The sequence below is a fragment of the Anser cygnoides genome, chromosome 2 (assembly GCF_040182565.1).
Source record: "Anser cygnoides isolate HZ-2024a breed goose chromosome 2, Taihu_goose_T2T_genome, whole genome shotgun sequence".
Classification (NCBI taxonomy): domain Eukaryota; kingdom Metazoa; phylum Chordata; class Aves; order Anseriformes; family Anatidae; genus Anser; species Anser cygnoides.
Window position 1 is genome coordinate 161258004 of NC_089874.1, and position 23548 is coordinate 161281551.

Sequence of the window (23548 nt, forward strand, 5' to 3'; positions counted from 1 at the left end):
CCCAGCCTCCCCGAATGACTCAATAATTACTTTAACTGATTCAACGTTCCCCCTCAACCTCCAACCGCCCCCCTCGCCACCATTCAACTTCAACACAAGACCACACTGTTTCTCGGTTTCCAATGTGCCCAGAGCTATTCAAGCCACTTGTTCCTCTCTGAATGGAGCTGACAGAGCTGCTTTTGTACAGAGGCAATTTTGGATTTAATTGGAGGCTTTCTGGGGGCAGGGCTGGGGTGGAGGGGGGAGGGAATGGGGTCACTAGGTCAGTATTTAGGAAGGATCACCTCAAAGGAGAGTCCGAGGAGAAAAACGAGCGTGGGTTAGATGTTTGGGAAGAGGATTTGCGTCTGTGCGTGTACACAAGGGAAAAGCTCCCCATTTTCCAGAAACGATTACGATGCCTACTTGGCGTCAGGAAGCGAATCAGGTCAGGTCCAGGGCAGAGAGCTTTAACAGCCATTTTGAATCTATAATGACAGATCCCTGGGTCCTCTCTGCAAGGATCACAGAATAATTCAAGCTGTGGTGAAGGAGGTCTGATGTCGGAAAGGTCACTTGCTGCAGTCTGTCCCCTCGGGTCAGCCATTCGTCATGCACATTAAAGGAGCTTCACTAAACTCCCTTCTCCAGTTCTGCATCCCGCCCTGGAGATAAGTTCAGCTTCAGCCCTGTCCATACCACTTATGGGGCACAGCTCAGACCAGCTCTCTGAATGCACAAGAGGGGAAGACCTTTTTTTCTGGTGAGGAACACGATAAGTCATGCCATGCTTTGAAACAACGTAGTGTCATTATGCAGGGAGACCACGGGTGATAATCCCCATAAAAATTGGGCATCAGTGGGTAACGTAAAAACAGTGTGACCCTCCTGCTTCACTGTTTTATTTGGGCGTCCTCCTTTTCACATATGACTGAAGAATATAAGGTAAATTGGAAAGCAGTGGATTGATTTTGCTGCAGAAGAATATAATCTTGTATAATTTTGGTAGAGCTAGACCACAAAACAACAGAAAACAGAGATTCAGTAAAGATGCTCAAAGAGAAACTGATAAACTTTTTTTTTTTTTTTTTTTTTTTTTTTCAATTCAGAAGACAAATGCTCATGGCAGGAGATATACTAGGTAAGACTACTTTGGTTTAAAAAATTCCCCCCTCCCGGTCCCTGCTAATCCACCCCTTCCCACACCACCTGGAGGTCACCTCCCCTCAACAGAGGTGTTAACAGTCCTGCTCCCCAGTTCTCCTTTGTCTGAAAGCCATCAGAGTGATGGCTCTCAATTTGCTGACCTAGCTGACTTCATTTTTAAAGCAAATGGAAGCTCCACGAGAGGAGGTTGCCCTGTATCAGCAGCAGGACCATCTCCTCTTAAACTCCTCCGTCTGAATGACAAGTGTGGAGCTGACAGTGCCCTTGTACTGCCCTGAGACAGACACCTGCTGTGAGCGTGTGCTGGGGGGGGTGATACATAATTTAGGAGTAAAACAGCAATTGTGCTATTATCCCAAGGATGCACTTTAAAACCTGACATCCCCTGCCAGCTGCTCTGGGGAGGAGCAGACGGATGCTACCCAAGTGGGTTGACCAGAAGTGCCTGTTTTTTGTGGGGAAGCAGGGGAATGGCCTCAGCTGAGTGAGCAGAGGTGGTGAGAAGCTGTTTAGTCAAGCTTGTTGCACCTCTGAGAATTACATTTCCACCCAGCATCGCATCTTTTCTCTGTTTCTTTCACTTATGAGCCTCGGGCTGCACGTCCCTCTGGGATCCCTCCGATGCCATCTCACATCATACCTACAGGCCCCAGATCTCAGCATTCTCTGGGTGAGTGGGGAGAGGTGTTTAAGGATGTCAGAGACCTGTAGAGTTACATTTAAAGTCTGCAGCCTGCTAGACTCTTCTCTGGCAGCGTTACTCAAATTGAAGTAACACGGAGCTCAAGCAGCCTTTGCTCTTTTCCCCTTACCTGCTCAAAAGCAGACAAGGCTGACATTTATAAAGCATTAGCAAACCTGAGTATAGCATTAGATCTGCTGTCAGATCCATATAAGCGATTGTATTCCTCTCCACACAAGCTACACGGACTTAAACTGCTTGTCATCTGGGATGGCAGCAGGTAGGGATCTGTGACCTTCCCATGCAAGGTTGAGAAGAGGCAGAAAACATCTTCTGGCCCCTCTCAGCTTTTGGGAAAATGCAGGGGGAAGACTCTTCTTGGTATATTTCTGTCCCCAGGGAGGGCAAAGTTACTGTCCAAGCTCAGGATGCTGCAGCGTTTTAAGAACCACTCTGTGATGCTGGTTGCAAGAAAATAGGAGTGAGCTGTGTCAGGCAACGTTATCTTGGTATAGCTCTGCAGTGCCCCATGGAGCTCTGATTCCTCATGTTGCTGCTGGCAGAGGGAAGGACTTGCTGCACCAGGGGCATGGGTTTGGATGTGAGCCATCACAGCCAGGCTGCCACATTCTGCTTTAGTCTGATGGTGATGGCAGTTAATAGCCAGGTACCAGCCATGCTGAAGGTAATGAGTGAAGAATTAAACATGCCTGATCAAGGCTAGACACAGCAGGGGAAAGGACAGAAGTCTGCTCTCCTTCATCCCTGGAGCCAGACAACAGAGCAAACCTGAGTGTAGTGAAGCTGGCTGGGGAGGCAGGCCACATACGTCAGCACAGCAGTGCAGTGGAGGACTTTCAGCACAACTCCTGCCAAGCAGCATCCCATGATGCAGGCCACTTCTGCTGGTTTCAGCTTTGGCGTGATGAGATACAGCACTTCCCATCAACCTATGGGTTAAGCAGCTTTGGGCTGGGTTACTGGGACGGTAGGGCATGGCTACACACAGCAAGCAGTCTGCCCATGCTCAGGGTACTGCCAGCTGGGCTCTGCGCATCACAAAAAATTGTGAATTATGCTTCTCAGGCTTGCAGCTCTCATATCCCTGCTGGCTTTGGATGGAGAGCAAGGAAAGAAAGACAGTTGAGCATTTTTTCTCTAAATACCTTGTTTAGGGCTGCTTCAAAAACACGTAAGAGTTTGCTAGGTATCTGTAGGGCAGCCAAGAGAAACAGTGCTGATCCAAAAGCCTTATTAGATATTGAACCTCCTGAAATGGTTATGTTTAAAGAGAAACAATTCTATCATTAATAAATCTACCCAACACCTGGATTTTCAAAGCTAGAATGTTATCACCAGTATATATATCTCCACCTAGAATATAGACTGTCATAGCAAGTATAATTAACAGGCTTTCAGCACTTTGAAGGTGTTTTCTACTATCTATATTATATATATATGTATGTACCTTCTAAATATGAGTCCTACTATACCAAAGCATGACCCCAGCATTTCAGCTAATACTCTTTCACTCTGATGCCAAGATCTAATGTCCAGGCGTAAGTGTGAACAATCACCACGGCTACAATTGCTATTCCCCAGCACTGCTCCATCAGTATTTAATCTGCTGCTTTACAGAGCACCATAGGGGATCCCCAGAAAGGAAAGCAGCTGCAGCCAAGTTCTGCTCCAAAAAGTATTTCTGATTGAAATGCCTATTAATCCAGGCAATGGGCATTAAATGACGTAATAATAATGCTGGATAATAATGTACGTAATAATAATGCCCTTTTACCCAAGGCGGGATTCTTTTTTTTTTTTTTTTTTTTAATGCCTAGGATAGTTGTGTTGCTGTGAAAGAGGGCCCTACAGGAGTCTGAGAAATGTGTTCCAGGACTTTTTTTTTTCCCCACTTGAAGTGGCAGCTGTTAGCTTTTCTATTTTTTCTTAAGCCAAGTTAATGTATTTAATTTCTTAGACTGTTGCAGTAATTGGTTAGGTATACACTGATGACAGTCAACAGAATGTATTTTCAGTGCAAAAAGAGCCTGGAGCTCTGTGCCTGTCTTCCCAGCTATTTCCATTCAGACAGTTTAACTCTTTGAGCATGCAAAAAGAGAAGTGTCCTGCAAAGAAGGGCTTGCAAGATCTGCTAGGAAAATGGTTGGCTTAGCAGGAAGCTGCTGCTCACTTTTCAGGATTCCTGAAAAATTGAGATTAGCTTGAAAATCTTGCTCCATGTCCCTGTGCCCGAAGCCTTCGTCTGGAATGTGGATGAAATAACTTTGCCCTCTCTCATGGAGAGGTGGTGAATGCTCTTGTTTGACTTGCAAGAGCTCCTTCAGAGCTCAGATTGAGAGGTAAGAGGTAGTAGTTCTTCTTCTGAGGAAAAGCAGTCAATGAATCTTACGGGTCAGAGAAATAAAAGTTTTGCTCGTTCATCTTGACTCCATCTCATAATGTCGTTCCTGTCATGAGCATAGTCCACTGCAGTGGAGATTAGATAAGGTTAATGTGACTACAGCCAGAAGTGTGAAAGTAAGAGCTGCTCTGAGAAATCCTCCACAATTTTCTAAGCCATATCATCAATATGTCCCTCTATATTGGATATAGTTCCGGATTCTCCAACCCTGGAGCTGTTCAAGACCAGGCTGGATGGGGCTCTGAGCAACCTGGTCTGGTGGGAGGTGTCCCTGCCCATAGCAGCGGGGTTTGAATTAGATGATCTTGAAGGTCCCTTCCAACCCAAACCATTCTACGATTCTATAATATTCAGTTTTACTTCTTGCACTTCCTACTTTCCAACAGATGAGACTTGAGATGAGATGTCTGGTATTTCTCATGATTAAAAGATCCAGAATCCCATCCAGTATGTGATAGCCTGATTTTTTCTTCTCTTTTCTCTGATGACGAAGTCAAGAAGCTAAGTACGTGAGTTGGGATGATATCTGTGTAAACCCCTAGAATTTTATTGCTCAAGTCAAAACATTGCCAGAGAAGTTGTTGATGTTCCATCCCATATGCAAGCACAGTGTGAATGGGACTTTGAGCAACCTGGTCTAGTGGGAGGTGTCCCTGTCCATGGCAGGAGGGATAAAACTAGATGAGATTCTTAAGATCCCTCCCAACCCAAACTGTTCAATGATTCTGTGATATCAGAAAGCAGTTAACATCTCCATGTGTTGTCAGGGTGTACACTGTGATAACCTGCTCCCTCATCTTGGTAAGAGGCAGCACTGAGCCATAATACTAAGCTCTAGTCTTGGAAAGATTGGGTTTCTGACTCCAGTCCCTTCAGTGCACTCCACCTACTGAACGCTGTGATGCTATTAAAGCTGGGTTAACATTTTCATGTGACTGTTTTTTTTTTTTTTTTGAAACAAAATGAAAATAAAAAAAAAAAGAAAGGAAGAAAAAAAAAAAGTGCATTTGACTCATTGCTCCTTCCACAGTCCAGATCATATTAGGCCTGCAAGGTTATTTTTGACTGTATATAATGGACATTTTATTCGGGAGATGGATTCAGTACTTTTGTAAAATATGAAGAAAAATAGATGGCAATAAATTGCCAGGGAGCTGAAGTAATAAAGTATCTCATTGGACTATCTGGTCTGCAACTTGTTTTTCTCTGCTCAGGCTGGAAATAGGCAGTCTTGCCTCTTATCCTCCTTCTCTACACTCCCTTCACTTTCTTCTTAGACATGTTGATTCTTCTGCCTTCAGAAAGAAATTGCTGTTCCCTGAATTTGTTTTTATTTGTTTACCTTTTGTGATGGCATCACCTGACAATCTCCTTTCATCACCTGCCAACTCCTTTTATAAACTTACTCCTTAATCACTGCTCAGGCTTCTGATCAGCTTTTGCACAACCATTGCTTGGCTCCCAGTCCATCTGAAACCCACTGGCTTTAATAACAACACAGCATGACGGGAATATTTTTTTATAATGGTGTTTCCGATCCTGTGTTTTAAATGAACATAACACAAAGAGGCATGCCCCTTCCTTACCCAGGTGATGGAATTAAAATTGCAATTGTCCTGGAGAGATATTTTGTTCATGATCACATTTCCCAGCACACAGCAGATCCATCCCACAGGGTAGTGCACCTCACTGCTATGAAGGATGTCAATCTTAGGGATTTATTCCACCTACCAGACACCCATCCATGAGTGAATGTTCCTTCCACTTTCGGCTGTATTTGAAGACTCTCTCTGTAATGTCTCTAACTCTGCTCGTCCTTCTCCTCATTAGTTTGGTCCACTTCCCTGAATTTTTGCTTACTGCAGAACGAACTCCAATAAGCACATCTCTCTAACATGCCAACCAGTCACCTTCTGTTTTGCTCAGATACCAAGTGAATATGCACTGATTGTTTTCACTGGAGTTCTACATCTCAGATGTCTAGGAATCACATGGTTTTGCCAGGCAAGGCCTGATGGTGACCCATCTGGAGAATTTATTGGTGACCTCCCAATGGAGAGGTACATTTGGTCTGATGAGTCACGTCCTACTCCTCATTGACCTTGTTGTCTATATCATTACTGATTATAAGGGGAACCTACAGACTTTCATGGAAGCACCAACCTTGAAACAAACAGATATAGGTATGGAACAGGGTGCCTACTGTCTAAATCCATTAATCTCGGATTATTTAATATCCCTGATATTAGGAAGTGAGGGCTAAGAAAGCTCTGTGGCTCTCATACGTGCTGATCTTTTGATATAATCATACTTTCAAAATCATAATTTTTCCAAGATACTAAAGTACATACCATTTTGCAGTATCACTGGTTGTGAGATGAAGAACGGAGATAAATTAGACAATCTTTAGACCAATCTTTAGTATGCAGACCATAGCTGGAAGGACCTGAGAGGCTGATTATCTGCTGGTAGAGCTTGGTCCGTATTGGTCCAACGTACCTAGCCAATCCAAAAGCCTGAAATTCTTCTTCCAAGCATGTATGGAGATCAGACTGAGATATCTTCTCAGAGTAGTTTGGTGGGATCACTGTGGATGGAGGAATTGAAAACATAGCTGGATGCACACTCTTTGTGTTGACTCACTGTATGCCAACATGGGGTGCAAACACCGACCTGTGCCTATGGTGTTCTCACACCAGAATATTTTGGGACTCACATGACTCATGCCAAACCATGAAAGCAACAGATTTATGAGAAAGCACTCTGGCATTTGCTTATCAGCTTTTCCCAGGGCCAACTTTTCCTGATGCAGTTTAATATCATAAATGCCAGCTAGGTGCCAGGCGCATTTTCTGAGCATTTCCTCCTATTGCCAGTACTCTTCCCTCCAAGGCCATGCAGACTGCTGCTGATCACAGCTACTCTGTTGGATGAAATCTTAATGGTAATAACCTTTGGACTGTGAGATGAGGCAGCATAACTGCATTTCAAGTGCTTCATTGCTTTCCTGGAATTTCTTTGAGCAGGTTTTCTTCCCAGGCTTTCCTCTCATGGGGCAACTTTCAGCTGCTTGTTATATGAGAGCATCTACCTGAACTCCTGTGTTCTGGATGAAAGTTGAACATGTAACTTTTCAGTATATTTTCCTTAGTTCGGGATTTGAGTCACCTTTCTGAACCTTGTTCTTTGTTGTGCTTGGATAAACTGAGTGCTTGTGACTGGTTAGTTAACTCCAGACAGAGTTTTGACTACTGCATCTTTTATCAGCAAGAGATACAGAGGTGTCATTGCTTATTTATCATACATTTCTAGCATTTGTTTGCAATTTTGAAAGGATCCTCTCATTTTATAAGCATATGTAGGTATCCATCTTGATATATGGGTTTTGAGTCTGAGGACAAGCCCAAGAAGTTATCCAATGTAGTTCCGTCGCTGAGGAAATATAATTAACACTGCAAATAAACCACAGACATAATCTGATGGTTGAACCACAAAACTGGTTATTAAGGCACCGTGATTTTCCTTCTACCTCTCTTACTGAATAAGCAATATAGCCACAAGCAAGTCACCTTGTTCCCTACATGTTGTTTTATGTAAAATAGGATTAATGTTACTATATCTTGGATGTGCTGTGCAGGTGTGTTGTGATGCAAGAAGCCTCCCTGTATGTAATGACTCTTAGCTGAATTAGGCAAATAAGAAAAAACAGGAAACATGGTGCCAATTTTTAAACAAATAGTAACAGTTCACTGGGACAGCTTCACTAGAGATGAATGAACAGCATTTCATATGCAGGCTTTAATAATGTTGTAATACTTTCTTACACACCTAGTTTTGCTTCCATAGAAAAATCCTCAATTTATGGGTAAGGAAGCTGAGGCAAAGAAAAATTGGATTTGAAAATAAACACTATAGAAAAAATAGATCCCAGAGCTATGAGGAAAATGCATGTGTCTTGGGGCTCAGGTAGAGCCCTACCAATCTCTGGATCTCTTGGTTCAATTTCTGTTATTTCTGAAATACACACTATAACAGCCAGAAGTTCTGCGTAAATGTAATCTCTGAGGTCATCCCCATTTAGGAGATAAGAGAGATAAGGGTTCAACTAGCCTTAAAATCCAGCGTGGATGGTGGCTGGTCTTGTGGGTCACTTAAGAGTAATGTATCTTGCAGGAATAGCTCAGATAGACAGAGACACACCAGCAAACCATACAGCACCTCATGGATGATGAAGTAAAATAATTCAAGGCTCATTATGAAAGGAACCTGTATGGAAATCATCTTGGTTAAAAGCAGAATAAAAGAACAAAGGAATCAGCAAGTACCCAGAAAGGTCATGTAGGGCACCCTCCCTTGATATGATTAAATAGAGGAATAAGTGAATAAGTAATTATCTAATCATGGAGGGGGGGTAGGCAAATTCAGCATTAAACTACTACAGTAGGCAAGTTTTTCATTTGTGACCAAATGACCTCATATTTTTTCCATCTGCCTCTATTAAGCAGAGTCATTTTTTCCATCAGTGCAGTGGTGAAAAATTTCTCCAACTGTTCCAGAGAGAGAGGAGTAAATGGTTCCTTCTGGAGAGGGATAGCAAGAAATTAATGTCCTGACAAGTTCGTTACTAAAACCAGTAAGAATTTTTCTATTAATTTCAGGGAGTTGTGGGGGGAAGACAGAGCCCATGGCCAGAACAAGTTTGATCTTGCATCACTGAAAGCCATAGTCACTTTGCTGGTGAGTCAAAGAGAACAGTATCAGAAACTGAGATTGGGGAATAGCTCCTATCTCCACAGAGCATGTAGAGCCTCAACCACATGCACAAGAGGATGACCCATATCTCAGTGAATTGGGCCAGACATTGGTTTATCTGGAGCCCAGGCTGACAATGAACCCACTTTCACTCCTACACTTCCATGCTGTCATCTGTGTAGCAAAGTGCACTACTCCCAGCCTGCGTAGAGTGTTATGAGTCTGATTTTGTTAGCATTGGGGATCTTAAGGGAAATAACTGGTGTGATAGACCAGGAGCGCAACATAACATTGCTATGGAGAGGGCAGATAAAGCAGATACCAGAACAGAGAAAGTTGGACTTTGCAGACCTGCTCAGCACCCACATTTCATGAAACTTGTGTCATTCTGCTAGTAGCAACTGCTCCCTCCTGCAGAGCTTTTCATGTGAGACTTTAAAGCATTGCATGAGACACTCTAAGGAGGACTCAGTACCCCTCAGTGCATTTTTGTGTAGACAGTGCAGTGCAACCAGGGTACAGATCTAAGTGCCTTACCTGAGAGCACCCAGGACGTCAGACACCTAGCAATCAATAACTATCTCTGATCTCCCATCTTTCAACACAGTTTCCAATCTGTTAGCTTGTTCTGAAGAGAAATATCCATCCCGTTCACATTTCTTCGTCCACCCTGTTTCTGCTGGTAGAGATGAGAGCAGACTCTGGTCTAGGTCCACGTGGGTCCAGTGTAGAAAGGCTCATGGCCACCCATCCCAAATGTAGTAGCACATCATAGATCACTGCACTTCTGCAGAGCATCTCCAAAAGGTGTGGCGTTAGGAAGGTGCATGTGGACTTGGGGAGCTCTATTGTGATCCCTTGAAACTCATAAGACTTGTAAGACTAGCAGCACTCCCAGTAGTGCTCCCTTGTACTCAAAACATTCAAAACAGATCATTCTCAGGCAAGAGCAAAAAGTTCGTGCCAGAATACAAATTTCTTTCTATCAAAATATCTGTTGCAAAGACTCTGAATTGGTAAATTTGGTACTGTGCTGCTTGGCAGGAAGAAAGCACTACACAGAGGCAGCTCAGCCATTCATTTATTTACAGAATAATTGAGGGTTATTAACTAGTTAATTAATAAAGATTAGATGGAGTGGTGGGGGAGGGGACCTTGACATTAAAAAAGTTTGGCTGCAGTAGTAGCTGCTGTATTATAAAGGTTTGAAAACCAATGGAAGAACAGGAAACAAAGTCAAACTGATCAGTCACCGTCCCTGAGGGTGTTTAAGGAAAGGTTGGATGTGGTGCTTAGGGATATAGTGAAGTGCGTGATATTGGTGGTAAGGGGATGGTTGGACTAGGTGATCTTGGAGGTCTTTTCCAACCTTAATGACTCTGTGATTCTGTGATCAAGTAACAAAAGAGTAAGACAAGCAGGGACAGTCTCAGTAGGACAGCTCACTGTTTAAAAAAGGAAACAAGACCATACCCGTTAACCAGCTCCAGCTGGTGAATAAGATCACTGCCTCACCTTGCAGGTTGCAAGTGGAATGTGAATTGGGCTTCCCATCCCCAGGGCTAATTCTGGGCAAGCAGATGCTCAGCTGAGTTGAGAGATTAAGTCAGCGTGAACCAATAGACAGTACGTGGAGGAGAGACTTTCCAGACTATTCATAATAACTTGACTTTTCTCTCCTAGAGTCCTCTCCTCCACAGGATCACAAAGCATTACATAAACCACAGTTCGCTAAGTTTTTTGATGAAGGTTTTCCTTTCTTATTTTAAAGAGTGGGTAAGGGTTATTAGCTTTGTTCCAATGATGAGGAAACCGAGGCATAGAGAAGTCAATATACCTCTACCCACAAATCCCATTGAAAGCATCCCCTGACTGCTGAGAGCCATGCAACGAATTCTGGGAGACCTGCCAAGACAGCCCAGTGCCAGGATCAGTGACTCACAGCGTCGTGGGGGAATGAGAGATGATTTACACCAATGCAGTTCCAGCAGTCAGAGGCAGGTTGGGCTGATGCCATCAATGCAGACTGCACCAATGCACTACATCCGCTGCTGCCCCCGAAGATGGAGGCTGGTGGCAGAACTGCATATGAAATCAAAAACAGACCTTGAAACCACCATCATATGCTCATAACACCAAGGTGATGCAGTTTTTTGGTGAGCTAAATCTCTCCTAGGACATGGCTGTCATTCTCTTTTGACTATTTGGAGACTTATGTGCTGGTACCACTCTTTCTTTCTCTCTGCCTCCAGCACAGTTGCTGTTAAAACAGTAGTAAATCTTGTGTATGTACTGACTGTTGGAGAGAGTTAAAGCCCTTCATAACTTTATCAAGGAGCTCACAGTTAAGTCCTAACAGAATGCAAGTGTCTCATCCTGGGACAGAGAGACATCAGCTGGAGCTGTTTACTTACAGAAGATGAGTTTATTTTACCCCACTCCTACTGCACAGACAAATATTATAACAGTCTTTTAGGCCTGTCCTCTGACCTCTAAACCATCACACCACCTCTCTCTCGCACCCAATTCCCATCTCCATTTTTATCATACTAGTAGGGGAAGCATCCATTGCAACAGTCATTTCTGGAAAGAAGGAGCATACAAAAAGATACTTTATGGAAGTGAAATGTAACTGGCTGAACAGGTAAAGGGGATAGAGGAGCTCTGCTCATTGATGCCAGCAGTTCCCAAAGCTCCTGGGTGATATTTTAACTCTCTTACATTGAGTACATCAGGGCCGACTGCAGCATGTGATATCCACCAGTGTCCCCAGGATAAGCTAGCAGGTGAGGAAACTGAGCAGATACCGAAAGAGATCTCTGGGGGAATCTTCTATAATGCCTGTGAATGAGCATCCCTAGATTTTGTATAGGAGAGAGTGGCCAAAATCATGTGCTCTCCCTAAACAGTCTCCTATTGACATTGCTGGAAACAGAGTATTAGGCGTTTCTGGCAGAGCATTTTTCATGTGAAATCCCTTATGAGCTGGTGAACTCAAAGTTTATATTAAGACACTACTGATGAGGAATAATAATAATAATAATAATAATAATAATAATAAAAAGAAGATAATAATAATAATAATAATAATAAGTAAATAAAAGGATGGTATTTTTCCATTCTATAGAAGAGTAGAACAAAGGGAGATATGAGACTGGTTTGGTGTGGGATACGAGAGTATTGGGGGAACTGAGGCAAAGACAGAGGAAACAAAAGTAGTTTTCTGAACCTACAAAGCAAGAAATCATTGGCTTAGATTCCAGTGGGAAATATCTGTTAGATATGGCAGAGCTTTTCCTAGATAGATGTGTAATGATGCACTGTGCTGACAGGGTGGAGAGGCTTCTAAAATCAGTTTGGAAGGGTCATTGCTCAGGCACACTTTCTGTAGATGAAACAACTCAAGAGGTAGGAAGACAGAGCAGGTTCCTCCTGTGCTGCTGTCTATGTTTTAAGACTGTTTTTCTAACTCTGTTTTGTTTAAGGACATGGAAAGTTTGTCATGAACTCTCTGGTTCCCAAAATAACATTCCTATATTATATATGTTTCTCTTGTTGTCACAGCAAAGTAGCTCACATTGGTCATTCAGTCAGGATCATACCTCAAGAAATGGGTTGCCATTTACATGTGCTTTCCTCCAGTATTGTACTTTTTTTTTTTTTTTTTTTTTGCAGTAGTTTTAAACACACAGAGAAAGAAGAACCCCCTTTAATAAAACATAGAAGAAGCACTTTTTTCAGGGTAAACTCCAGGTGTTGATTGGTTATTGATTTTCAGGGAGCTAGTGATTTCCTGAAATAGCCCCTTGCTTGTCCTAGACCCTACAGAAGGAAGAAAAAGCTAATAAAAGCAATTCTATGGTGGGAGATGTTGATACGGATTATAACTGGTCTTCATCACCAGTTGATCGACCGGTTTGTTAGATCATTAATCGCCCTTGGCTTTGATCTGGGCCATTAAATAACAGACTTGTCATTAGCTGTTGGAAAGTGACCAGCTCTTTCTTAGGATTATTGCACTGAGCAATCAGGGCTGTTAAAGCCCAGAGGGGGTGAGGCAGGACTCTCCAGAGCACCGTTTGCTTGGTTCATTGGTGCTGGATGAACGTCATACCAGGCTGTTCCTTTTGCAGGGGTCAACAGCTATCTGGGATGCTGGGGCATGTTGTTTTCTTCTTTCCTTGAATTGCCAAAGAGAGATAGTGCCTCACTGCAAGGAAGGAAATTTTCTCTCTCTCTGGTACCTTGTTAACAAATCATGGGCTAGTTTGAAATGACTTTGCTTGGTTGATATTTTAGAGCTTTCCTGGTTTATAAGAGTAGAAGATCTTTGCTTGGAAGCTTGTTTTCATGTCTACAAAAGATGTAGGACTGAAAGCTGTGGAGATTGAAATACGCAGTGTAAGCAGAAAGAAACTGGACTCCATCCATCCTTCCTCAGTGGTGTCTCTCAGACCAGATTTCAGATGGCAGAGGAGAAGTCTCTCAGTTTCACTGAAGAATATCATCAATAGGGTCGTTAGTGCTCATCTGCCCTGGAATTTCTGAGGTGTACACAGCAACCTGGTAAGAAAATGAGGAAGGGCCAAAAAATTCAGCAGGAAGCCATGAAATGGAAATTTCCTTTTCTCATGACTGATCCAAACAGAAACTTTTTTTTTTTTTTTTTTTTTTTTTTCCTTATTGGTCCAAAAAGGATTCAAGCCAGTCCTCTAGAAATGAAATTGCCCATTTTTCATTCCAAGTTCCCCTGAGCCAAATTCCCACCATGGTACTTTGCCAGGACACCAAGAGCTTGAGCTGTTCTATCTCAGCTTTCCCAGGAAAGCAGATCTTGATGTAAATAGGTTCTCCCAGAAGAACAACCCTGCATCTTTCCAGCACTGTGAAAAAAACTCTCCTCCTTTTTGGTGAAGAAATTAACCAGGAGGCAAAAACAAACAGAATTAATGCAAGCTCCAACAAACAAAATTAAACAAAAGTGCCAGCACCGTTTTATTTTACAAACATTATTGATGGAAAATTCTGCTCTAGCTCAAGACCTGGGAATTCAATTCTACCGTCACTCTGGACCCTTTGCTTGCCTCCCCTCCCTTCTTTCCTCCCCAGGAATTCAATCATGTCAACGTCCTACTGCTGGCAAGGGAGAAATGGAAAGGAAGAATACATCATTTTTAGAGTCTGTGTCTCCCAGACAAATTGTGGCCCTCAAGTCATGTTATTATGAAATCCTTAATAACAATAGTAGCAACAACTAGAAAAGGAGGGAGGACTTATGTCTGTATGCAGCATACGCTGCAACACAATTCTTTTCTGTAGAGCATCATTTGTGCTAATGCATCCCAGAGAAGCTTCATATCTGATTATGGGCTGTGGAGAGAAATGCAAGAAAGCTCCCTGGAAGATAACTGCTTGGGGCTGCAATCTTTCAGAGTTCATCAGCTAGGCAATGAGTTGAGGCTGATCTACAGTTCAGCTAGGAGTCCTCTGAGGCAGGAAGAAAAGTGGGGCTGATGTTTGGGCAGGTGATGTTCCGTTTTCTTCAACTTCATATTCAGTCAGATTTTCATAGCTACTGTCACTTTTCTTCATTTCCTTGTCTGTCTTGCTTGAATATTTACAGCTGTAACAGTAAAATGCATGGTCCAGACAGTTTTGATCACTAAAGACATACTGGACATTTGAAAGGGGTAAGGATAGGGTGTGTGATGTGTAAACTAGGTTATGGATGCTGTAGCCAGTAGCAGCATCCTTGCACTCTCAGAAGGAATTTTTCTCTGATTTCTTGCCTCAGTTCTGGAAAGAGAGTTGAAACCCTTTAAATAAGGCAGTTAGGTCATGGATCTGCACTGGATCACTTTAACATCACCAGGGATTTGGGGATGTCTCAATAGCACAAATCTTGGCTCAGGAGAAAGTCCAGTTCAGGAGTGTTGGACAGATCTGGCCTCAATCTGAACTCCTTGAAAAACACCTACTCCCTGCAGAGGGATGCCCTGAGGCCTTCAGAAGGATGCTCCTTAGTGTTAACCGTGTGCTAAGATTTTTTTATCCCATTGATATTCTTAGTGACCCTATTCTCCATCTGTTCTTCATGTCGTTCTCCAAATTGATTCACCTTATGATCTTTCACTCCCAGAGATTGCCTCCTGATTTTTTTTCTCCAGCTTCCATCTGTACTTTTGCCAAATCTCCTTCCTGCCACCAACCAGTCTTTGATTTCCTCTTCCAAACATTGCTTTCACCATACACCATGACCTGACAGCATAAATGAGCACCAGGGATCCACAACAAGAGTCATGTTTTACAGACCTTCCTTTAAACAAACATAGTGTTAGGGGTCTTAACATGTAGTATTCCCCCTTCTTCAGGTACCATGTCTCTAAAATGTGTCTTTTTTCACCTCTGGGGATTGGTCAGTAAGTATGAATTTTAACCTAGAGTTTTAAATATGCCATTCCTTATAACTCAAAGAACTCTTCTAACAATAGCATATGTTATACCTGTTTAACTGTATTTATCTGTATACAGACATAGGTTTGCGCAGCCATGAATCCCAGGAGTATTAAAGGATCCAGACTCTTCTTAGCTGATAATTTATTGAAGCAGCATCTTAGCATAATGCCATGCCTTGTACAGTTATTGGTTCTGGCAAGGTTTTCTTCGTAATAGTTTGATCTGCTTTCTATTGAACAAGAATGGAATTGACTGTAGGACAGCAGTGTATTTTCTGAGCGCACCATCTCACACTCTGAGTATCCCAGAGCACTCAAAAAAGTAATGAGTTAGTCTGGCCACACGGTGACTGTGGAAGGAAACAAGTGCCAGCTCAGATAGGCATAAGCATTACACATTTGGGAATTGTTACCTTATTTTTATTCTTATTTTTTGCACGTGCCAGTGTTAAGCATCTACCTGTGCCTTTTTGTGATGAGGTGCCATGGCAGCGTAGCCCTCTCTGACCAGGATTCCCACCAGAGACGGGCAGCAGGATCCTGCCTGTGCTGTTTTCCCTGCAGGGTGCACATCGGCTTTTCTCCCTCCCCTCTTTCACTTGTGCTGCAATGCAGTGTCAGCGTTGGTTGCAAGCCCAAGCCCTAGCACAGACTCTGACTCTGCCACAGTCTCCTGGCTCTGGGGAGAAGCCTGAAAACACTTGGCCCCTCTCTCGTAGCTGCTGCAGTCTGCCTGCATGCTCTGGACGAGAAGGCAGAGCTGGGGCTGCAGGGCAGGTTAAGGGCTCATTTGCTTTGCACGTCCGCAGGGCTTCTGCTGGGCCAGGTGAGAAAGAGCAAAAGTCAAATCGGCAGTAGCAGTGTTGCACCAGGCTCCCTGTCAATGTATCCTGTCTGGTTTGTTGGAAAGGGAAAAAAATAAAATTAAAATAAAATCTTCTGTTGCTGGTGTTACTCCTTGCAGCTTAGAGGAACAATGTGTTTTCCTGGAGGGTATGGCATCACCTACCCTGAACTTTTGCTTTGAGTCTGAGCCTGGAATTAGCTCAAGATTTTCAAAAAGAAATTCAAGTGGAGATGCCAGGCTTGAACACCTCTGCAGTGGCAGGCATTGGGCCATCATTCTGAGCTCATTGCTTACGCCACTCTGCTTGTCTCAGGTTTCCTCCAAATGTTGCGAAAATTCACAAACTCTGGAGACAACTCAGTAGCTCCAGACTGAGCATCTTGCCATGTCCAGTACATGATCTGCACAACTGTATGGTTTATGACACAAACTGACCAGAGCCCACACTGCATCTATCAGGCACAGGATCCCACCAGGGGATCCTGAACCTGGGGACCAGGCTGGAGGCTTTGCAGAATGTAGATCTAAGCTCCTTGGGTCAAAACCCTCTATGGTCCCTCACCTTGCAACACTGCTGTTCCCTCAGAGAAATGAGAGGGCTGAATGCTGGATGTGACTCTGAGAGCACAAAAACTCATTAACACCCATACTGGGTGAGACTCATGGACTATGCAGCTAGTGCCAATAGCAGATGCCTATGAGAAGAGCAAAGCAAAGAGGAGTAAGCATAAATTGTTCCTAACCTTGACACACACTCCTTACTTTCAGAATTCACTGAATTAAGGATTTTGACTGTGTTTTATGTTTTTCTCCTGATCTGGGACCTGCCTAAGCAAGCATATTCTGCAGCCATTGATAAATTCTTCACCTGTGAATCTGTTCGTCCCTCCGGGAGCCCACCAGAATATTTGGCCTCAGAGCAAGCCATGACAATCAGTCACACTGTTTAACCACACTGCTCAGTCAGATCAAGCTACCTGTTTGCCAAGTAACTCTCATATCATTTTGGGGGTATGTATTAAAATATATATATATATAAAAAATGTGAGACCTCCATGTTCAGCCTGATTTCAGCTGAGACTGGATCATGCCCTCATGCAAGTAATGAACAAGAGGGAGAAGTATTCATGAGAAATTGGACAAAGTGTTTTGACCAGTAACCACTGGCCTACAAACGACAGGAACTGGGAACAGAAATTCCATTATTTCTTGTAAACATTAAGACAAAAATAGAAAAAAAAAAAAATCAAAGGTAAAGGAGTTCTGTTAAACTGCTTGTTGCCATAGCTACTGTATTATCCAGAGTATCCAGGAGGCACACAAGGATTTCATTCTCTTCCCAACTTTTTCACTGATTTTTATATATATATATATATAACTTTTATTTTTATTTTTAATGAATAGGAATTAAGAGAGGAAATTTAGGAAGGGGAGACACTAATTGTTCTTCCTGATGCATTAAGCACAAAAAAGCTTTGAGACTGCTGTGAAGATAATTGTCTGCTGTCATCTGTGAGTTGTCCCAACCTTTTCTTGTTTCTGAGACAAATAACTTTACTCTCTTTAGAGAGAGGAAGATCCCTACAGTGGAAGATCTTCCATTATCACTAACATCAGAAGAACCCAGGGGTTCTCATAGCTTTGCATCTTGAGGAAGGTGTGATCGATATGAATAACCCTCTTTTGCTTGCTCTCTGGGTAGACAGCTGTCCAGAATCAAGTGGGATTTTGGGGAGAGAATGAAGAATTAGAACAATATTCATTTTCCACACTAAAGACTCATTGTATTTTCAAATACAGAGAAAGGAGAGCTCCTAAAGAGCTTACAGAAAATGCTAAACTGAGGATGAAGATACGTCTTCTGGTATTACATCTTTCTATTACAGTATCTATTACATATTTTTTGTGTGACAGTGATTTGGAGATGCCAGAGACATGAAAGGTTCAGGAAGGCTACTCAGCAATGTTGCTCTTTATAGTTAATTTTCCAACACTAAGACAGGTTTAGGTTGAAATGAATTGATTAATGCTGAATCCTCTTCTCTTGGGAGGCTGTGCAATATTACACAATACTATAATCTTTTAAAATTATGAGAACAGTGTCTCCCTAATCTCATTGTTATTGGCCAACACAAATAATAGGAAAAAAAAAGTGTAATTACAGTGGAATTATATTGCAATTAAAATGTAATTACACTGCATTTTTTCTGCTCAATCAATAATTATTTCTGTTGATATAATAAGAACATTAACTGCATGAGTGAATGGTTTGTGTTAGCTCTCATGTCCCCTTGTCACCTGAATTTAATGTACACCACGGCAATGAGATTTACAGTAGTTATTTTCAGGGACACTATAAACCCTCCAGTCACTTATTTTGCAAGATGCAAGGATACGTGTGCACATGTGTGTGTGTGTGCATGTGTATATACCTAAAATACTACCACATGTAACATGTCCTATAATTACCAATTCTATTATTACATTGTCATGCAATTATATTGCAATAATAATATGTATTGTAATGGAGTATAATTATATTACATTTGTATTTGTGGTATTAAAGTGTGTCAGAGAACATACTTATCATAATTACACTGCAATTGCTCTTTAACAAGAGTGGAATTAAAGTCATCATATTATGAAATATGACAGTGTTATCTTTATACGTTATTTGTGTTAAAGTACAGCTTAGAGGGCCTTTTAATTGGTATCTGCTTAAGAAGATAGCAATCTTCCACTGGTAGTAGGGAAAAGACCTAGACTGAGCACTAGTAGAGGATTCTGGCTCAACAATATTTTTGGCTCGGGGTCTGGATCCCTATTTTGAAGTCCAGGTTCTGTCTTCCCATGAAGAGTCCTCACTGAGCAGTGCTGCTGTTGAATCTGTCCATGGAAACTTGTATCCATCATTTCCAAAATGCCACCCTGCTTCAGATGGCCATTTCTTTCTGTGGACTGCTCAATGAGCCCAGAGTGGCTGGCTCAGATTTGCATCTCTGCCTTTTAGTCAGCTAAGGATAGTTCAAGCTAATTCTTTATTTGTATCTTCCAGCTGGTCCTGCCTACATCTTAGACATGTGGTTAGAGCATTATATCACTTTTCAGCCAGACTGGGTTAAAAACCCACCTTTTCCCATATTTTGGGACAACTTATGCGCTTTTTCTTAAACAGGCTTCCAATAAAATGCACAGGTTTTAGAGGACTTTTTATACATTCTAGTTCAACCCACAGGTTATACTGGCACAATCTGCTTTATTTTCTCATTCTGGTTCTGGGATCTTCCTGAATCTTCCCCTGGGTCACTCAGCCTGGTGAAAGCATCTTGTAGTTGAGGTGAGAGCACTGAGTAAGGAGGTAGAGATGCAAGCACACATCTTCTGCAGCACCCCAGCCACAGGGATAGTGATCCCAGGCAGGGACAAGGTCATGGCATGCTGCAGGTTCACCTCCCAGATCACATCAAAGCCCTCTGCCTTCTGTCAGATGTGGCCATTAGACCTTCATATCAAGTGAGGCTGAACTGGAGATCCTGAAGTGCCAAACAAGATTTCCTGTCCAAAATCTGGTCACTGCTCAATGGAGCCAATGAACTATGCAATGCTTCAGCTGCCTTAACAAACCAGTGCCAAAGAGGCTGAGATTGAAGCAACCATTCCTGATCTCATTAGCAAACATGTTTGCAGATGTGTGGGCTTTACTCAGGTCAAAGTGTAGAGGTGTCTTATCGAATTGACATTGTCAATGCAGTTTGTCCTCTGAATTAAAATGTGTTTCTTGAGAAATGTATGCACTCTTATGCCTCGATCTGCCAAAGGCAGAAACAAACAACCTGAACGAACATTTCCTTTCTGCAGTATTTATGATTCACCAAAACAATTGCTCTTGGCAATTTTGCAAAGCAGGAACTTTATTTCAGTAAAAATTAGTTGGACAAATATACTGCAATGTAGGCTTGGACAAGAATGTGTCTGAGTGTGTGGGCTTCTTACAGGATATTCAAGGAGCTCCAAGCAGAGGAGGATGAATCAGGATGAATGAGCGAGAGAAAAATCAAGAAGATGCATAAAGAAGATCTTTACAGCTGCATGAAAACAATATATAGGCATTGAACTCAGGAATAAAGAGACAGATTCCTGGCCCCACTGACGTCAGCGAGGCTTTATAGATTCAGTGAATAACTTTGGATTTATAATAAAACATGGGTGGTGCTTATTTCCTAAGAAAATAGCTACCAACTGTACAAGTTGGTTCCCACACTGCTTGAGTTCAGTCTCTAAATTCAACTGATTATCAGAGACCTCCAGAGACATGATGGCCTGAAGGTATTAACTCTGCAGTTGCTGACCGTCTTCATGCCATCTCCTTTCCTCTTTTCATGTCCTGCATCTATAGTTTTGCCTGCTATAAAGTTTTTTGTTGTTGTTGTTTTTTCCTTTTCCTTTTTTAACCATCTTTCTGAGCTTTTTGGAGTTATCCAAAAAAATCATCATCATTCGAATCACCTGCAAAATGCTGCCAAGTGTACTGCAGGGGGTCAGCAGTTCATATGGACATGAAGAGAGGGAGAGGATAACTGAATGAACCTTCTGACAGGGTTTGGCTAAGTTGGTAAAATGAGGTTTCTATCCTGCTCTAAATATTCTGAGCAGTTCAGAAGAGGTGCAGGTCATGTTCAGGGTGATGCATCACTGGACTCAACCTGTGAACACAAAGTAGAGATGTGAGATCCCTGTGATAGGTGGGAGAGTTGATATATGTAGGAATGTTTCAAGCATAACTTGATTTTTTGACTTCTGAAATTTCCACTTTCCATTCATCTGTCTCCCCTACCATTATGGTACATGTGTTTATCAGAGGGCTGGGACACTTTTCCAATTTGCTTTTCTGGACTCTTATTTCATCAAGCTCCTTTTTGAGCCCATAAAGTGAGGCATCACTTCTGCTGATAGTTGGTTTTGGGGTTGTTTGGTTTGTGGGATTATTATTTTTTAATTATTATTATTAATCAATCAGAACTCATAAATCATAATCTCAAGAAGCGCTAATGTTTTTTGCATGCCTTTGAGTCTCCTTATCCATAGTGCTAACTGGAGACCGGAGGCATTTCCAATGAAGTGCACAGGGCTTGTATAACTGTATTTTCTTGCTGAAACTTTGTTCTGCTGTAAGATTTCCTGCTGACTTGTACCTTTATTACCTGGGTTACACAATAAGCTTCAAGATTGCCAGAATGGCAAGGACTGAAGAAGAGCAATGTAGCAGTATTAGCTGTTTACCACAATCCATGTCCAGGATTGCTCTGCTTTCTCTGCAGCAGGTGAGATAGCAAGAAAACAAATAAGAATTTCACCCAGTGCCATTAGGAGCGAGTGGGTGGACAGGACCATTTTCACCAGGGTCCCTCCGACTAGCATGGACCCGAAACAGCACCGTTTCTGCTCAAAATAGCACGCCACAGGCAGAGACATTTTGTTTTTGTTAAAAGCAAACAGAGTTGCTAAGAAACGAATATTGCAGAGACGGAAATCCACAAAAGGTTTGACAGTTACCGAACAGTGCCTGCTAGATGGAGTGTCTTAGCAAATACGGCCATACGGACAGCAGAGAGGAGCCAGCCAATTCCCTGGCCGTGCATGATTCTTCCAGCAAGAAGTCCATCGGTCACTTCTTTCCTCCTTGCCTCCATCGTGCATGTTGCTGATGGGGTCTGACAGACCAGAGGTGTCAGAGGGGCAAGGCACAAAAAGACCAGAGGATTTGCTAAGCTGGGAAGACTGAGTAGATAGAAGGCTTTGAAGGACATGACCTCCAGCATTTCTGTCTGCCAAGGCTGGGAGCAGTGAAGAAGATCAGTGAGTTCTTACACTTCTTCTCATCTCTACTCCTGAAGGAAAGGCTTTGGAAACTATTCCTTAGCACCTTTTTGAGTAGAGTCCCAAGGACAAGTCATGAAGTTGGGAGTGTGTCAGAGATGACTGTCTCTTAGAGCCTGGTCACGGTGATTGACCCATGATGAAGGGCCGTGACCCTCTTGTTACCAACGTTCCCAGGGGGTGGGAATTCCTCCCTGTCTTTAGGTAACTGTGGAGCCTCTGGGGACAGTGGTGACCTGTGGCTATACAGGCTTCTATGCTTTCACCTCCACTATGTCCCACATCAGGCAGGCAAATTTTAGCTCCCCTAATTTCATATGTTAGGAGAAGAAATCTTACGTAACTTTCTTATCAGATGATGACTGACACACGGAAGGTACCCAAAGATGCTGCATTTCAGTCTGTGTGTGACTACGTGCATGGGGATTCTCCTTGAAGGACACCTAGAAAGCAGCACGGATGGAAAAGACTGCTGAAGTCTGAGATGCTCAAGGGATAACATGATGCTTGATTTAAACCTTGAGAATCCAGAGGTGAGCACTACCTGGAATAACTCAGGAGCCATCTCTGTGTGCAGTGGTGTTATTGTTAGTTATGTTATTCAGGACGGTGGGCTCAGAAAAAAAAAAAAAAAAAGAAATATTAAAATAGAAGATAAAAGCAAAGCAAACTAAGGCTGAGCCAATCTGATTAATAAAGGATGCCAGGAGTTGGTGTTAATTTGTGTCTGATTTAAAGTGCCTGGTGGGTGGAGAGAGAACAGCCCACAAGAAGCAGCTGGGCTCCTTTTCCATCCCCCAGCCCTGCTGTTGGTGCGGCATGGTGGGGGAAAGAGGAGCACACAATCAGGCGATTCATCCCCACGCTGTCGCACTTTCCAAAGGCAAAGGAGAAGAAGAGAAAGGGGGAGAGGGAGAGAGAAAAAAAAACGCAATCCAGTTCTCATGAAAAGCACCGGCAGCAAATGTGATGCTTCTGCTTGTCTAACCAGGGTCAACCCATCCCATCGACACTTACCAGCCCTGAGATGTTGCTGGGTAGCCATGATGAAAAGGAGGAGCTGGACTAATGCTCTTCCTTGTCTGGTTGCTGGGGTCAGGCATGCTGAGTGATGGAAAGCCCTAATCAGCCATGGTGGAGCTGGCAGTACTCACCACCTCCTCCTGAGGCCAAAGTTCCTAATTTGTTTGCAGAGCTGGGTGAGATGGAGACAAGCTCCCCCAGTGACTGCCACTTGCTGGAGGAGTGAGGGGGAAAGTGTTGATGAGATCTTTCATATTACAGCATCCATGGTCCATCTCTTGAGCACCTAATGAGGAGCTTCTCAAAGCAAGTGGGCTGAGGTATAAATCTCTAGGTGTGAC

The 23548-nt window shown here is 42.8% G+C and overlaps 1 protein-coding gene and 1 long non-coding RNA gene across 15 annotated transcripts in view; both read left to right on the top strand.

Moving 5' to 3' along the window:
- Positions 1-23548, top strand: part of ADGRB1 (adhesion G protein-coupled receptor B1) — a 259849-nt gene that overhangs the window by 39532 nt on the left and 196769 nt on the right. The gene's annotated exons all lie outside the window — the stretch shown is intronic.
- On the top strand, positions 13-22408 carry LOC136789814 (uncharacterized). 2 transcript variants are annotated; one of them, XR_010828848.1, is made up of 5 exons: positions 59-192; positions 483-745; positions 1092-1123; positions 1738-1819; positions 20303-22408. It is a non-coding gene; the product is annotated as an uncharacterized lncRNA (long non-coding RNA). The 2 variants fall into 2 exon arrangements; XR_010828849.1 differs by lacking the exons at positions 1738-1819; positions 20303-22408 and adding an exon at positions 1312-1731 and having other exon boundaries at positions 13-192.